Consider the following 18,700-nt stretch of genomic DNA (forward strand, 5'->3'; position numbering starts at 1 on the left):
GGATTTATTCCATGGATGCAAGTTTGATATAATATCCACAAATCAATAAATGTGACATACCACATAAACAAAATGAAGGATAAAAATCACAATCATAACAGATGCAGCAAAAGCATTTGATAAAAGCTATCATCCATTTAGGACAAAAACTCTCAGCAAAGTGAGAGTAGAGGAAACATATCTCAAAGCAATAAAAGCCTACATAACAAGCCCACAGCCAACATCATAGTCAATGGGCAAAAACTGAGTGTTTCACTTAAGATTGAGAATCAAACAGGGACGTTCAGTGAACTCTTATTCAACACAGCTCTAGCCACAGCAATCAGACAAGAAGAAGAAATAAAAGACATACAGATTGGAAAGGAAGAAGTAAAACTGTATTATTTGCAGATGACTATGATACTATCTATAGAGAACCCTAAAATTTCCACCAAAAAATTATTAGAGTTGACAAATGAATTCAGTAAAGGAGCAAGATACAAAATAAATATCCAGAAATCAGTTGCATTTCTATACACAAATAATGAACTATCAGAGAGAGAAACTAAGAAAACAATCCCATTTATTATTGCCTCAAAAAATTTTCTTAGGAATAAATTTAACCAAGTATGTAAAAGACCTATACTCAGAAATTTATAAGACACTAAAGAAAGAAATTATAGAAGATACAAATAAATGTGCACACATACCGTGTCCATGGATGGGAAGAATTAACATCATTAAAATGTCTGTACTACCCAAAGGAATTCATTAATTCAATGCAGTTGCTATCAAGATACCAATGGCATATTTTTCAATACTAGAACATATATTCCAATATATATATGAAACCACAAGTGACTCTAAATACCAACAGGTATCTTGAGACAGCAAAAGGAAGTTGGGGGAACGATGCTACCTGCTATGAAACTAAACTACAGGGTTATAATAATCAAAACAGCATAGGTTTGGCACAAAAGCAGTCAAAGATTGATAGAACAGAATAGAGAGAGCCCAAAAGTAAACCCACACCTTTATGGTCAATTAATATTTGACAAAAGAAGCAATTACAAGGGTTAAAGACAATATATTCAACAAATGGTGTTGAGGAAACTGGACAGATATGTGCAAAAAATAAAACTAGACCACCTTCTATAACATACATGAGAATAAACTCAAAATGGATTGAAGACTTAAATGTTAGGCTTGAAACCATAAAAATCCTAGAAGAGAGAAGCAGCTTTTTGGCTTCCTCTTGAATCTCTGTCTGGTTTGGCCTCCTTGCTTCCATTCCACCCTCCATCATGGCGACAAGGATGACCCAGAAGACCTACAAGGTGTCCACCTCTGGCCCCCAGGCCTTAAGCAGACACTGGTACTTGAGTGCGCCCAGCATCAGCTCCTTTGCCTTTTCCCAGGTGGGTAGCAGCTACCGAGTTGGCCTTGGTGCCAACATAAATCTGGCCAGGGCTTTTCAGGGGACCTGGGAGTACGAGGATCATCAAAGCCATCCAAGTGAACCAGAGCCTGCTAAGCCCCCTGAAGCTGGAGGTGGACCCCAACCGCCAGGCCATGTGCAACCAGGAGAAGGAGCAGATCAAGATCCTCAACAAGTTTGCTTCTTTCATCAATAAAGTGTGGAGCCTGGAGCAGCAGAATAAGATTTTGGAGACCAAGTGGTCTCCCCAGCAGCAGCAGAAGATGACTGGTAGTAACCTAGACAATATGTTCGAGAGCTACATCAACAACCTTCAGTGGCAGCTGGAAACACTGGCCCAGGAGAAACTGAAACTGCAGACAGAGCCTGGAAACATGCTGGGGCTGGTGGTGGACTTGAAGAATAAGTACAAGGCAAGATCAACAAGCACACAGAGATGGGGAATAAATTTGTCCTCATCAAGAAGGATGTGGATGAAACTTACATGCACAAGGTAGAGTTGGAGCCCTGCCTGAAAGGTGACCGATGAAGTCAACTTCTACAGACAGCTGTATGAAAAGGTGACTCATGAGCTACAATCCCAGATCTCTGACACATCCGTGGGCTGACGCTGACACCATGTACCAGATCAAGCATAAGCAGCTGCAAACATCTGCTGGGAAGCACGGGGCTGACCTGTGTCTCACAAAGATGGAGATTTTTTAGATTAACTGGAACACCAGCCAAATCCAGGCTGAGATTGTTGTCTTCAAAGGCCTGAGGGCCTCCCTGGAGGCTGCCATCATTGATGCGGAGCAGCACGGGGAGCTGGCTGCCAAGGATACTCATGCCAAAGTGGCTGAGTTGGAAGCCACACAGAGAACCACTAAGCAGGACATGGCCCAGCAGCTGAGTGAGTACTAGGAGTTCATAAACGTCAAGCTGGCCCTGGACTTGTTGATTGCCACATACCACAAGCTGCTGCAGGGTGAGGAGAACCAGCTGGGGTCTAGGATGCAGAACATGAGTATCCATACCAAGACCACTAGTGGCCAGTCAGATGGGCTGGGCCCAGCCTATTGGAACCTCACCAATAACTTGGGCTTCCAGGCCAATGTGGGCCCTGGTGGGGCCTCTGGATCCTTCAGCTGCACCAGCACCAGCTCCTCCAAGATGGTGGTTGTGAGGAAAATTGAGACCCACGATGGGAAGCTGGTGTCTGAGTCATCTGATGTCCTGCCCAAGGGAACGACCACTGTGGTCCCTCCTGTCCTCCGAGCCAGCAGGAAAGGAGCCATGCTGGGGACCAGAGGGCACAGGAGACCCACCTGCAGCTCAGCTCTGATCTTCAGCTCACCCTTGGGTGGGGGAGTTTATTGCCTGGGGACCCCCTCTTACCTGTGCTCCAGACTAAAACCCAAATCAATTCTTCTTTACCCAAAATAAAGTCTCAGCTGGCTCTGCCAAAAAAAAAAATCCTTGAAGGAAGCATAGACAGTAAAATCTTGTACACTTCTCATAGCAATATTTTTCTGCTATAATTCATTTGGCAATGGAAACAAAAGAAAAATAAACAAATGGAAACATATCAAATTAAAAAGTTTTGCATAGCAAAGGAAACCATCAACATAATGAAAAGACAACCCATTGAATTGGAGAACATATTTGCCAATATATCTGATAAAGAGTTGTTAATAACTCACATTTATAAAGAATTTATAAAACTCAACACACACACACAAAATATCCAATTAAAAAATGAGCAAAGGGCCAGAACAGACACTTCTCCAAAGAGGGTTTACAGATGGCCGATAGACATATCAAAAGATGCTCAATATCACTAACTTTAATTTATCAGAGAAATGCAGATTAAAAAAGGAATAAAATATCACACACTTGTCAGAATGGTTATCATCAATAAATCAACAAATTATAAGAGTCGTAAAGGATGTGGAGGAAGGGGAACTCTTGTTCACTTTTGGGAATGCAAATTGGTGCAGCCACTGTGGAAAACAGCACGGAGGTGCCTCAAAAAATTAAAAATGAAACTGCCTTATGAGTCAGCATATATTTTGGGAATATATCTAAAGAAACCCAAAGCACTAATTTGAAAGAATATATGCACCCTGATGTTCATTGTAGCATTATTTACAATAGTCAGGATTTGGAAGCAGCCCAAGTGCCCATCAGTAGATGAGTGGACAAAAGTGCTGTGGTACATTTACACAGTGGAATAGTACTAAGGAAATCTTACCCTTTGCAACAGCATGGATGGACCTGGAAAGTATTATGCTAAATGAAATTAAGCCAGTCAAAGACAAATACCATACGATTTCACTCATACGTGGAATCTAATGAACAAACAAAATAACAAACAAAATAGAAACAGACTCATAGATACAGAGAACAGACTGACAGCTGACAGATGGGTGGGAGTCTGGGTGAAAAGGTGAATGATTCTGAAAAAAAACCCAAATGAATAAACAAACAAACAAACAAAAACAAGAAAAGAAAAACCTCCCAGACACACACAACGGTATGGTGATTATCAGACAGAAAGAGGCATGGGGAGGGAGAAGAGGGAAAGGGGGGACTAAATGGTGACCACACAGTACAATATTCAGTTGATGTGTTACAGAATTGTACACATTAAACCTATATAAATTTATCAAACAATGTCACTCAATAAATTCAATGAAAAAGAATGTTGATAACAAAAAAGGTCAACATTTATGGAAAACAAACACATTTTGTATCTTTCTCAAAAAAATTAGAAAAAGACCTACCAAGTACTAGAAACAGTCTAAGTGCCTATCAGTAGATACGTAGATTAAAAAACTGCTACATTTACACAATGGAACACTACACAGCAGTAAAAAGAGGGAGTTCCTACCTTGTGAGACAGCATGGATGGAACTGCAGAGCATTATGCTAAGTGAAATAAGCCAGGCGGTGAAAGACAAATACCATATGATCTCACCTTTAAGGGGAACCTAATCAACAAAATAAACAAGCAGGAAAAACAGAACCAGAGACATGGAAATAACAAACTGACAGTGACCAAAGGGATGGGGCAAGGGGATAACAGAAAAAAGGAAGGGAAGGGGCAAGTCAAGGAACATGTATGAAGGATTCCTGGACAAAGACAATTCGGGAAGGACTGAATGTGAGAGGTGGGGGCCAAGTAGGGCAGGAGAGAGTGATTTGTGGGGAGCGGGGAAATGGGGATGACTATAACTGAACAACAATTAAAAAATTAAATTAAATGTAAAAAGACCTATAAGACTAGCCTTCTCAAAGATAAAGGCAGAACTTTGCAGAAAAGAGTAAAACAGTAGCAGTAAAATTTTTTTTAAAAACTGTTAATGATAAAATACATAAAATGGGAACCTACTTTTTACAAGGATAAAATTTCAATATAAAACTAAGAAATTTAAAAGAGAATAAATATATCCAAGGAAGAGAGAAAATTAAAAGAATGAGTTCACTTTGTTCATTTCTCTGGAAATGGTCAGAGTACTTAGAAGAAATGAATAATTTTCTAGGAAAATGTAATTTACCAAAGTTAAAACCAGGGGAAATAGAGAAAGAAAAACAAATTGGCTCATTTTCATGGAAAGACCAGAGAGATGACAAAGAGCTAGACAGCTGCACAGAGAAATCCTACCCAAACTAAAGAACAAATAGCTTCAATATTATGGAAACTATTGCAAAGAGAAAAAAAAGGAAAGAAAAAAACCCTCCAACTTATTTTTAGAGCAAATACATGAATATCAACACGATGAATTTAAAAATATCTATCAAGAAACATTGTCTATAAATGGTAATTCCAAAACCCTAAAAAAATCAACAAACAGAACTCAGCGACATTCAAAGAATTCTAATCAAGTGAAGCTGACACTAGAAATTTAATGATGATTCAATATTAGGAAATCTAATAGAAATACCACATTAATAGAAAACCACATGATTACCTACACAGTCTTTCAAAAAGCATTTAAAAGTTCAATGACCATTCCTGATGAGAATACTCAATATAGTAAGAGTACACTGACACTACTTTAACTAGATAAAATATCTGCGTGTATCTCAGTTCAAAAGCCAGCACTAAAGATATTTCCATTAAATATCAGAATCAAATCAAAGGTGCCCACCAACATCATTATTATCCAATGTTTCACTGTGGAATTAAACATGAAATTTGAATAAGAAAAAATTCATATGTTAAAATGGAACAGAAAATGGAAACCATCACTATAGGCAGAGGACAATAAAATTAAATATTGGGAAAATTAAAGGAGCTAATTAGTCAATTTTCAAAACTGCCAGAACACTTACTAAAATAATACAGTACAAAATTATTACATAGTAATCAGTAACTTTCATATACGTATATTAACAGTAGCCAGTTAGAAGAAAGAGTGAAAGCAAAGACCCCTTTTTCAATAACAACCCAAAGATGAAATGAAAGTAAACTTCATGCAAAATGTGCAAGATTAAGAGAAAGAAAGCTTTAAAACATGTCTTAGTCCGTTTGGGCTGCTGCGGCAGAATACCATAGACTGGATGGCGAAATTCATTCCTCACACGTCGGGAGGCTGGAAGTCCAAGATCATGACACTGGCAGATTCGGTGCCTGGTGAGAGCCAATTCTCAGGTTCACAGGCGGTGTCTTCTTACCGTGTCCCCCTCCTGACATGGTGAAAGGGGCACGGGAGCTCTCTGGGGTCTCTTTTATAAGGGCACTAATCCCATTCAGTAGGGCTTGGCCTCATGACCTAATCACTTCTCAAAGGCCCTATCTCCTAATAGCATCACACTGGGGGTTAAGGCTTTAACATACAAAGTTTGGGAGAACACAATCAGTCAATGCATAGGAAGCAAACAAAAGGAGACTTCTGGCCATTTATCCCACAGATGTCCTGGCAGATAATAAAAAGACATATTACAAGATTATTAATGACAGCACTGTCTGTAATTGCAGATGATTGGCAATAACTGAAATATCTATTAATGGAGAAATGGTCATTAAAAATATGGTATACACTTTGATTTATGCAAGAAGCTTTATGCAGCTGTAAGCCAGAGTAAGTGAGCTTTGTATGTTTTGGTATGGAATGATCTCCAAACTATAGTGCTATTCAAGATAGAAAGATGAAGAACAGAGTAGAAAGCAATAGGGTTTTCCTTTTTGTATTAAAAAAGGAAGGAAATAAGGATACCTATTTGCCTTTATTTATATGCATTCCTACTCTGGAAGGAGACATAAAAAATTCATGACAGTGGTAACCTATAGATAGGTAGCAGGCATTTGAAGGTATCTTTTCACTGTTTCCTCTTAATATATTTTATAATTTCTTAAACTATGTGCGTGAATTACCCACTTGGAAATAAACATAATATATTTAAGAGTACTGCCCACACAAAGAGTCCAGAGAACGGAGCCCGTCAGCCTGAACTAGTTTCTCTATCACTGTGCACTCAGAGCTTGACCGTGGAGTTTGCCGGGGGAAGGAACTTGGGAGGCCGCAGATCTTGCACCAGGACACTATAAGAAGTTCTTTTTCTGAAACCTGCAGGGTTCTATTCGCTCCTGCAGCCTGCAGAGCTGCTCAGAGACAGCAACATTCAGTGTGGACAAACTCAATAGCACTGGGTTCAGCTCTTTTTCTTGTAAAGGGCTGAATTTTGATGTGATGTTATTGAACCTTCACTTTGAATGACCTCTAACACACTTCTATCAGTCCAAGCCATCTGTATTTGGGCAAACGTGCTCACTGACCTGTTTACTCAGCATAAATTATCTTTATTTAAACTGTAGGGGGAGATATATCTATTTGCACATCTGAACTTAACTGATTACAGACCACAGTGTCTGCCTAGTTCTGTCCTTGTTCTTACAGCTGCTGAGAAGTGATAAGAGAGCCACATACGTCAGAAGCAGCAATCACAGAAAAGGGGCACAACTCACTTTTTATTAGACGTGAACCAGAAGTTTTTAAATGTCTTAAGAATAGGTGTTGCTACTGTCCTTCCTTCTACCCTGAGTATTAGTTTTATTTACGATAACAAATATTTTAACACATACCAAGACAGTGTTACTTCCTTGTTTTATAATAGAAAATACAGTTTGTCTGCGTATTTACCCACCACTTGAGCCACACCACATCCAGGGCCCCTAAGAAGAGTGTACAAGATTGAAATCCATCTTACCTATGTCTGCCACTGTTTCAGAAGGTTGCTGCCACCTATAGGCACCTGTTAGCATCTGCACATTTGTGATCTGGAGGGGTGGAGGGAGGCGGAACAGAGGAATGGAGAGAAGAGGCAGGAGAGGTGAACATAGGGAATTTAGGGGTCAAACAGAGAGCAGAGGGAGCCTTCTCTCTGTCTGTGTCAAAGCTGTTTCCAACCTTTGCCATTGCACGCACTCACCTCAGTCATTTAAAATACTGAGGGCACCCAAGGACCTTCAGGTGAAATAAAGTGATCCTCTTCAACAGACCTGTGTTGGGGAGAAGAGAAAACCCAAATTTAAAAAAGCAATCTCATAACCAGTTAGAAGCCTAGGACTTCAACAGTTCTGACTTTACCAAAGGGAATGCTTAGATATGCCTGGGCTTGCTTGACCTCTTAGCCTCTCTGACCGAGCTGCATTTATATTCCATGATAATATGGCAATGAAGAACTTACTACTTTTAATTCATCGGTGTTCATTTCGCTTGCTCATATCCTATAAATCCTAGAGTCATGAATTCTTCTGGGTGGAAGAGACTTTTTTAAGCAATTCAACCTACACTTTAACCCCAAGAATCTAACTTGCAAAATCTTGAACAGGGCGTTATCAAGCCCACATGTGGTGATTAATTTTATGTGTCAGCTTCACTGGGTCACCGAGTACCTAGATATTTGAGCTAATATTTACTCTGGATGTTTCTGTGAGGTTGTTTTGGGATGAGATGAATACTGATTCGACAGACTGAGTAGAGCAGATTGCCCTCCCTAGTGTGGAAGGGCTTCAGCCAATCAGCTGAAGGTCTAACTTGAACAAAAAGACTGACCCCACTGTAAATCCGAGAGCATTCTTCCTACCTAATGGCTTTCAAACTGGGATATTGGCTTTTTCCTGTCTTTGGATTCAAATTAAAACATTGGCTCTTCTGGAGTCACGAGTCCGCCAGTTTTGGGGTGGGAACTATACCATCAATTTTCTTGGGTTTCCAGCTCTTTTACTTACCCTGCAGATCTTGGGATTTGCAGGACTCCATAGTCACATGAGTCAATTCCTTATAATAAATCCCTATATGCATATACACTTGTATATTGATTCTGTTTCTCTGAAGAGCCCAGACCCACATTCTCTGTTATAGAACCCCAACAATACAGAGTTCACATCTTAAGTGAACCAAGTGGTTAGTCAATGACAGAAAAAAGAATTGGATCCATAATTTTTGCCTTTTCTGTATATATCCATCCATCCTTCTATTCACCCATTCAATCAACAAACATTTATTAAGCATAGCTACCAATCATTTTGAGATACTTTAACCTATTACTTAAAAAAATTATTTTGAAAATCCAATCCTACTAAAAATTTCACCAGCCCACAATGCAGTTGCTCCTGCCTTCTAGGAGCTGGGGCCGCTTCTCTGTTCTCTTTGTCAGATGACACAGATGTTCGTGGAATGCAAGGTTCTGGTTTCACTGTCTTCATTTTCTTACCCGCACCCTCACCCTGTGTTCCTCCAGGCTCTTGGCTGGAAATGTTTCCCATACCTTGAATTGCAGACTTATATTTTGGACCCTAAACTCACCTCCACTCTCCATATTCATACAGTCAACTCCCTACTGCCCACATATTGACAAAGTGACTTGAACTGAACACGTTCAAAACAGAGATCTCAATTCTCTACCTCCACCCTCGAAGCTGCTCCTTCTGCACATGCGCTGTCTCAGCATGGCACCACCGTCCTCTTGGTGGATTAAGCCATATATTAGGTGCCATCCTTCATTTCTGCCTCTCCCTCATCTTCAAAATGAATCCCCAAATATACTTTCCTCCACAATTCTGTACCAATTCCATTACACTAAGCCCCTTACCTCCTGCCTGAACTATTGTTGGGTCAGCTTAACACTAAACTTACATTCTTGCTGCTCTCTAATTCAATCTCTATACAGCCACCAGGGTTTATTTAAAAGGTAAATCAGATCCAGTTTCTCCGTTGTTTAACCAACCCTCCTGCCCTGTTCCAGCCATTTCCTATTGTATTTAAAATAAAATCCATGTCCTGAAAATGCCCTGCCCTTTTCCCCAAATTTGTCTTGAACCCTATGCTGCCCCTCTCTCCATACTCCAGCCACACGGGCCTTTGATACTCTTCAAACACGCTCAGTGTTCCTTCCTTGCAGTTTTTGCCCCTCTAGTTTCTCGACTTAGAATGCTCTTGTCCCAGGTCTTCCTGTGGCTGGCTTCTCATCTTTCAGGCCTCACTTCTGCTATTCCAGAAAAATCAAAATACCCCTTTGATCTATTTGTCATTGTCAATCAAACTGCCCTTCTAATGTCCTTTACTTTTCACTTTATGAAACAGTTTTTTGTTTTTACTTATTTACTAGCACCCTGCCCTCCCCTCTAAAATATAAGCCCATCTCGTTCTCAATTATTTCATAAAACAGAAGAGATGCTCAGTAAGTATTCACTGAGTGAATGACAAACGATTCCATCCCCAAAGCAGTTGAAAAACATCGACACGCTGCCTTTCGACGTCCTCCGGAACAGATGGCCAAGGAAGGAGAATCTGGCGCTGTGACGCCGCTGAACTCGGCCTGTCGCTGAGCTCTTCCGATGCCCTTCACTTTGTAGGAGCCTCTGGCTCCACGCCGCCACATTGCCCCTTCATTTGGTTTGCTGTGTGTCCCATGATGAAAGAAAGAAATTTGTCTTTGAGTACAGAGTAGCCCTTCCAGTTAAACTAGGGTGAAATTACGAGCACAGTCTATTTAATAACATTTCACTCCAAGGGATAATAAATACCAAATCGAATCACATGCCTGGAGTGGTTTGTTGGCGACACAAGTCATGTTTATTCGTTAAATGAACTTATAAAATATCAGTGCCTCTAACCTAAGTTGGCACCCACCGTGACTTCAATTTCTCCACATTTTTTTCTCCTAAAAACCAACAAAGTCTCACTTTTTTTTTTCTGACCCAGAAATCTTGCTTAATTCTGTTGCTTTGATGTCTGGTTATTAGCACGTATTATAAAGCTACTGTTGTCTTCTACTCCCTTTGTGAAGATTGTAGATCTTTGCAATATAGTATGATCAGTGGAAAAAGACCCTTACACATCATTTGTCATTTCCTGAACATGTTATCTTGCATACTTGAACTTGACTTTCCTGGCTGATGACAGTGTATGGGGTCATGGCATCTTTCCTCCACATTGTAAAGGACAAAATGAAATGATATATGAAAACTCATTTTGGAGCCTGTAAAAAACAAATGGAAATGCCTTATCACCACTATGTTTCACCTGTATTAGGATATTGTTTAAAATTATGCTATGGTATGATTAAGAGGTCACTGGACCAGGAAACCATGTGCATGGTATAAGTTTTGAAGCCTCACTGAGACCTAGTGTCTTGACCTTGAAAACAAGGAACTTGGAGGAAATCCTGTTTCAGGTCTTCCCAACTTTAATACGCAAAGCTTTGTTACTATAAATAAGGCTTCAGGTATTAAAATGCGGTAACAGTGTCTCTCCTCTTAAATCTATCTACATTTTATTTTTGGAGAGAACCATCATTTTATGAATGCCCACAGAATTGAAATGCTGAATAATGTTATATTTACTGTTGAATATTTACTTAGAATCCACAGTATATTAGACATAGTAATAATGGTTCAGACTTTTATAATCCAATACAGCTTAAAAAACACTCCTACTCTATATTACCACATGTGATCCTCTCAAATGCCTCTGATGGAAGGCAGGAAAAACATTAGCATACCCATTTTACAAGGCGAGAAATGGAAGGTGAGAGAAATTAAGTGACCTGCTCAGATTCTGAAACTGTGTGTGAGTGCAAGTTTGATCATAGACTCCTGGACTTATGAACCTGTGTTCTTTTAAAGTGGGTGGACGATTGTGTGACATGTCCCTGTTTTCAAGATTGCAACCTTCTAAGACAGCATTAAATGCTTGTGTCTCTGGCTGCTAGATCCAGTTTTAACTGAAGAAATCACCTGTTGCTCAACTCACTAAAGCCCTCCTTACCAGAAGATCCCTTTCCCCTTGCCACAGCCTGTCAGAGGGCACATGGCCCATGGACAGCTGGTGACCCAACAGACTCTCATTCTCAGACCCATTCTTTCTTTCTCCCCCTCTCTCTTGCCAAAATTGAACAAAAGACACAGAGCCTATAGTCAGCACAGACCAGGGTTTTGAGCTGCAAGATCCTTTCTTGGGACTGGTACCATGGCAAGTCAAAGCCACATGCAAGCTTAAGTCATATGGGAGCAGGAAAACCATGATTCATCATAACAGTGATGTCTATGATTTATTGAGTATTTACCATGGCAGGTACTATGTGAAGTGTTTTCCATGTGTTATTCTGCTTGGTGGGGGTTTACAACCCCCACCAAGATATGGAGAGATAGATAGATAGATATCCAAACCTATAGAGAATTTGCATGAGTTTATCTGAGTCAAACGCATGACAATTGCGAGGAAGCAAAATCTTGATGGTTTGAGAAAATGCCCTGGAGAATGGCAGTTTTGCAGTTTATTTTATACATTACGATCAAAGGAGGGGGGCATAAAGAAAGTTACAGTACATGAAATTCATTGGTGACAGGTTAGGGAGGCAGGAAAAAGCAAAGCAGGGACGTCTCTGAGACTGGATGAAGAGTAAACAGAGAGGCACACACTTCTTTTACATTGGTGGGTCTAGATACTTAGTCAACATGCACAGCACACAGAGACGGGCAACAAGATAACAATGAAGGTGCCACAGTCTCGTGCTCTGGTGGGAGATTGTGCCCCGAGGGGTCTGGAAAAGGGGATCGCTCTGACAATCCAAAGGTATGTTATCATACATGCAAAAAGACAACAGACAGGCTCAGTTAAAGTAAAGAGTGACCTTTGTCCAGGAAGATTCTAGCCTAGGATGTGACTACCTGCCATGACTCACTTTTAGTTAGAAAGTTTTAATTTCAGACCATCCTATGTGGCTACTGCTGTCTGCGAGTTTGTAAAGCCACCATGCAGGCCTCCCCTGAGCTTGTCAGGTTTAGTATGTGGCTCATTTTTTATCCACAAAGAGATAGATAGATAGATAGATAGATAGATAGATAGATAGATAGATAGATGGTAGATAGATGATAGATAGATAGATGATAGATAAATATAAATCGATATCTACCTACATATATATGTGTATCTCTAAATCTATCTATCTACTTAAAAATTTATCTTAGTAGTTTTCCATTGGGGGCAATTTTGTTTCCCAAGGGTATTTGGGAATAGCTATTTGGACACATTTTGTGTTGTCACCCTTTTCAGGGGGAGGAGTGGGATACTGGCATCTAGTGGGCAGAGGACAGGGATGCTGCTAAAGATCTTCTAATGTACAGGAAAGCACCACAACAAAGAACTGTCTAACCCCAAATGTCAGCAGTGCCAAGCCTGAGAAACCCTGATCTACTTGCATGTAGAAACCTACTTGCATGTAGAAGCCTGCTCTGGTGTGACCTTGACCAAAATAAATTAAGCAAACCCTTGAAAGTATAATCATTCTCCTCAGTCTTTATCTTTCAAAATCCTGAAAGCCAAAATAGCTCCAAAGCAGGATGACTTTGGTTTACTTCTGTTTTTACGCTGCTTCATTTAAGCCGAGAGCAGCTTGGTATTTGTCTTATTGGTTGACATAAACATTCTTCCTGGGGACATTGAGTATGTAAAGCTGATTTTATGAATGGATGGGTTTCTAGATGTAATAATAATAGCTAACTTTTAGAGAGTACTGTTTCCATGCAGTCCTCCATGATTACTCCCATTTTACAGAGGAGGAAACTGAGGCTTAAAGTACAATTACTCCACTGACACATTAGTAAGTAGCACAGCTGGACCTGAAACATGGGCCAGTCCAAAACCTGAGTCTAGATCTCTAACCATCATGCTATATTGGTCTTTAAAATATTATACTAGCTTTATTATATATTTTTCCATGGTATTGGTTTGCTAAGCCTAATCTTTTTTTTTTTTTTGACTTAAGAAAGCCTGGGTGAGGTAAAGGGAGAGGTACAGCTATGCTGTGCCAAGCAGAACTTCTCGAAAGTAAAACAAAAATGACTTTGCAACTGGAGAAAAAGAGATTATAAACAGATAAAAGTGTCTGGACCACTCCAGTGCCCTGATTTATGACCACTCGTATAGTCCCTTTGAGAGAGAAAACTACAGGATGATTCATATTTGGCATAAAATATGCTGCCTCTAGCTGAGGAAACTGGCAGGTTCTCACCTACTCATATAAATATTTAAGAGCACCACACAATCATTTCTTAGATTTCCTGAAGACTACAAATATGAGCCTCTGGTCCAGAATGCTGACTTTCTAGGTATGCTTTATCTAATTACCTGTAATTTTAAAAATAGGTGTTTTTTTTCTGTAAGCCCTGTGAGGGATTCAGAGCCACTTTTGGGGACCATTTCTCTCTGCGGGATTGAAACCAGCCCAGCTACTCATTACTGGTTTGCTCTGTGCGGCAACTGGTATTGAGGTACCTCTCCCGGTACACGGGAAATGTGTGCTCTTCCTTTTTACATGTGTGGAAAACAGGTCCCGGGGTCACCATTGGCCCAAAACTAAGTTAAGCCCTCCTAGTTCCCCATTCAGAACCACGATCCCAGACCTGAGTGTCCTCAAGGGAAGAGGTGAAGTCCAGATATGGGTAATGTCAGCCAGAAGGGAGGACTCCCAGTGAAAAATGCTGTTAATGGGCCTCCTGGGGACCACTGAAAATGTCACATTATGACTTTGAAAGAGAGAGAATGACCTGAGAAACTGATTCCTGGATCTTAGATGGCCCTTACAAATGACTTTGACTGAGTCCCTAGGCATAAATGGAACTGTGATAAGGGTTGAAAAAAGCTATGAGTGTGTGTGTGGGGGAGGAGCTAGGGTGGGGGTGGGGAGTCAGGTGAAATCTGGAGAGAAGATCATAACAAAGAACTGAAAATAAATACTTAAAATTACATATCATTTCTTACTAAACTTTTGGACAGAAGGAATGAGATTCGCCATTTTCTCTTTCTCTTAAAGCAACAGCAGCAGCAGAACCATTGTCTCCCAAGCTTAGAGAGAGGGGAGGGACAATTCTCTACTCCAAGGGAAACCAGCACAATTTATTGCTGTTTCATGGAAGCAGCTTGATCCACCAGGGACAACTGAAGAGAGGCTTTTGTTTAAAATTAATGGCTGAGGTCCACCCCTTAAAAGCCTGTCATTTAAATGAACAAAGGAGTGATTGCTTCCTGACAGCAGCGGTGGGAAAATGGAAACATTGGCGTTGATGTTTCACCCACAAATCTCCACTCATCTACTTACTCCATTTTATCCCTTGACCTGTCTTTTTAATCATTTCACCTCCTCTCTGCAGAGAATTACTGCTGTCTCTAGCACACGCAGTGACCTTCCTGCCTGGTGATTTTAAGTACCCCTTTGACAAGAGGGGTCACTTACTGTGGCTCATCCATCCTTTCAGCGGTAAATCATATGGGGTCTTCCTTTGGGCATGGACTAATGGGTGAATGGGGAATAGGGCCAAGGGTTGGATGGGTCACTGTTGGGATGAGGGAAGCCTGTGGACTTCACCACCTCAAGGGCAAGTCCAAAACCCCAGCCATCCAGCTCTCACGGGGCTTGGATAAAAGCATAATCATCACATTATATTAAAGAGTGAATGTGCTCTGAAAATATTAGGGACCATCTTGGCTGTAGAATATATCATCACTGCAGAGTAGCCCTTTGTTTTATTATGTTTGAGGGGAGAAAAGACTTTTTTTTGTTTTCCCAGTTGTCCCACTTTTGAGAGCAACAAGAGAAAAGCAAGGTATCCACCACTGCTGTTGGCCTCCTGACTCCTCTGGAGCCTCCTTAACCCACGAGCTGCCTGCGTCTCCTCCCAGACCTGGGAGGTCACAGCACAGGCTGGAGTAGTCCTGGCCTGAAATCTCTAAAAAGATTCTCTATTTTCCTGTCCCTTCTCCCTAGGTTTTGCTGCACTTCAGTTTTTCTCCAATAAGTATATTTTGAGGCTTAAGAGGCAACACAGCCCAGGGGGTTAGAGTATGGACACTGCTGTCAGAATGAAGGGATCTGCGTCATATTCTGAAGCTTAAGTTTTCTCAAGTCCCCATAGTACTTACTTAAGTACTTAAGCTTCGGTTTTCTTATTTGTAAAATGGTGACAATAATGTTAACATAGTAGTGTTGTTCTCAGGGCTAGAATAGCCCATGGACTCAGCACAGTGCCTGGTACATAATAAATATTTGATAAATATTAGCTTTATGAGAATTATTGGTTTATCCAAAAATATCCATCTAGTTTCTTCCATAAAAGACACATTTTTCCATTTTCACCAATAATTTCATTGATGTGGGTATTTTGAGTATGTTGGCTGTCTCCCACATGGTATAACATCTATTGTTCTCAGTTAACATCTCAATTTGATCATTATCAACTTCAACTGGTCTATCTGATCTCAAAGCATTGTCCAACAAGAAATCTCCAGCATAAAACTCCACAAACCACTTTTGACATGTTCAATCAGTCACAGCACCTTCTCCATACACTGCACAAAATTTTTTGTTTTACAGTTGCATTTTTACTTTTCTTGAAATAATGAAGCATAATATGCTGAAAATGTTGCATATTTTCTTCCATCTTCAATATTAAAATGGCCACACAAAAATTCACTCATTTTGTTAAGTTCCTCTTAATGCACGCTGATATGACAGCTGTCACAATACGATCTAACAAAATTGTTTCAAATTAACTTAAAGACAACTAAGCACTACTACAGCTATCTTATGGGGAAAAAAATGAACTTTCTGACCAACCCAATATTATTGTTTCTAACTACTACTATTAGCAGCATGTGCTCTATGGCATTCAAGTCAGATGGTTACCAATGCCACCCTATATTGAAAAAATACCTAACCATGGCCTTCCAAAAATAATAGCAAACATCCTGAAACTAGAAGGAAGGATGGGAGAGAAAGAGACAGAAAGGACAGGAAACGTTCAATTAATATTGATTAAATGGCAGGTAAAGCAAGGACTTGCATATAAAAGAATGTGCCAACTCCTGTTCTCTGCCACTTCCAGAGAGCCCAACTGCTAGCATTCCTGGAGGCACAGCCAAAGGCCTGTGATGGGAGAGAGCATGGGACATGCAGAGGATAGGTGGGAACTAAGAGGCTGGTGCATGCAGACGAAGGATAGGCAGTAAGCTAGGAAGACAGGCATGGCAAGGCCCTAAAGGACGTTTAGGTCATGGTAAAAACTTTGGACTTCATCCTAAGAGCAATCAAACCAGAAAGTGGTGTTAAGCAAGGAGGTTTTATAATTAAATTTGTATTATGAAAAGACTATTCATGCTACTCTTGAGAACAAGTTGGGTGGGACCTGAGTCAAAGATTATTTGGTAGTCTACTGCAGCAGTCTAGGCAAGACATACCAGCAGGGGCTAAGGTTAGAGTGGGGGAAATGTAAAGAACTAACTGGAGTCAAATCAGGAGGAGACGTTTATGAATTAGTGGAGGAAGGGGGGAAGAAGAAGGTATCATCAACAACAATTCCTAGATGGAATAGTTGGTAGGGCCAAACGCTGAGCTCATTTTGAGATGCTTTTGAGATGTCAAAAATAGAAATTGACTGTTGTCTAGAATGTTAGATATGTAAATGTGAAGTCCAAAGGAAAGGTTAGGGCTGATTTGGAAGTCATTAGATGGTAATAAAAGGTTTTGCAATCATGGAGAGAAGTAAAGCGGTAGCTGCAGTAGATGAGGAAGTAAAAGTATATTAAGTTTACAGATTCCTAAGCATGTACAAATGGTGATGGGAAAGAGACAAACCACTTGAAAATTTGGTGGAAGAAGAAATAAATGTGTAAGAAATTATGTTAATTTGTCTGTTTTTAAAGAATTTATAACATTTATATTTCAAAAAAGGATTCAAAATAACATTTCAAAATAAACACAACATAAGCAGCAATTAATTTTTTAAATATTTGAAATCGCTGCAAGAAGATAGTAATGCAGTCAAGTGTCTGGGGTTAGTTAACCTGTCAGAATGACTGAAATTAACAAAAACCCTTAAAAAGGCCAAATCTAGCCTAGCAGCTGGTTTTGTAAATGAAATTTTATTGGGACACAAACATACTCAGTCACCTACATATTGTCAATGGCTGCTTTCCCACTACAATGGAAGAACTGAACTAAGATTCTAGGGCCTGCAAAACCTAGAATATTTACTATCTGCCCTTTCATAGAAAAGTACGTCCATTCCTGCTGAAGGACTGGATCGTCTCACCAGACAAAAGCCTGGAGGGAAGGCAAACTCTAGAATTGTCGTGTCCAGGGATCAACAGTGTTTCTTCCCATCTCCTGGGTCTACTATTCTCACTGTGTGTGTGTTGTCCTGAGGCTGGGTTCGACTGCAAGATGGCTGAGACAGCATGTTTTATACAGTGTAAGAAAGACAGTAAAAACCTCATCGCCAACCATGAAATCTACTTGTTCCCTGTAGTCTTATTGGACCCACTTAGATGGGATGCTCAGCTGGGTTGACAAAGGAAATGGCAAGAACATATGGGTAGGGCAGTTGAGTGGTATGGAGAGGTTAGAAGTTGAAGGAATTGCTTGTCACCGGGGGATAAAGTCAACTTCCTCTGAGGAGCAAAGCTATGCAAGGTGGATGGCGCACCTAAAGGAAGTTGAGATTCTCTTAGGAATCAAAATGGAGCAAATGGATGCTAGGCAGAAAACCAGCAAACAGAAGCTACCACCATGTGAGCAGCAATTTTTTTTTCAGAGCTGCATAGTAGCCAAGACGTCATCACTATGATCATCATCGTCATGTTAGCATCATAAATAATAATGATCATTTGTTGATTATATACAAGAGAAAGCATCTGATTCTACCTGTCTGCATAATTTCTTCTGCAAAAACAATCCTTATTCCAGAAGTTCCCATAGAATGTTTTAGGGACCCAGGTTGAAATGGGGTGAGTCGTGGAA

At 40.3% G+C, this 18,700-nt stretch overlaps 1 pseudogene; it reads left to right on the top strand.

Annotated features, from left to right (window-relative positions):
- Window positions 1–1,244: 1,244 nt before the first annotated feature.
- LOC119000793 (keratin, type II cytoskeletal 8-like) lies at window positions 1,245–2,842 on the top strand (annotated as a pseudogene).
- Window positions 2,843–18,700: the final 15,858 nt, after the last annotated feature.

This window comes from Sturnira hondurensis, unplaced genomic scaffold, assembly GCF_014824575.4.
Source record: "Sturnira hondurensis isolate 20B ecotype Veracruz unplaced genomic scaffold, ASM1482457v3 Scaffold0016284, whole genome shotgun sequence".
In the NCBI taxonomy this organism is placed as follows: Eukaryota; Metazoa; Chordata; class Mammalia; order Chiroptera; family Phyllostomidae; genus Sturnira; species Sturnira hondurensis.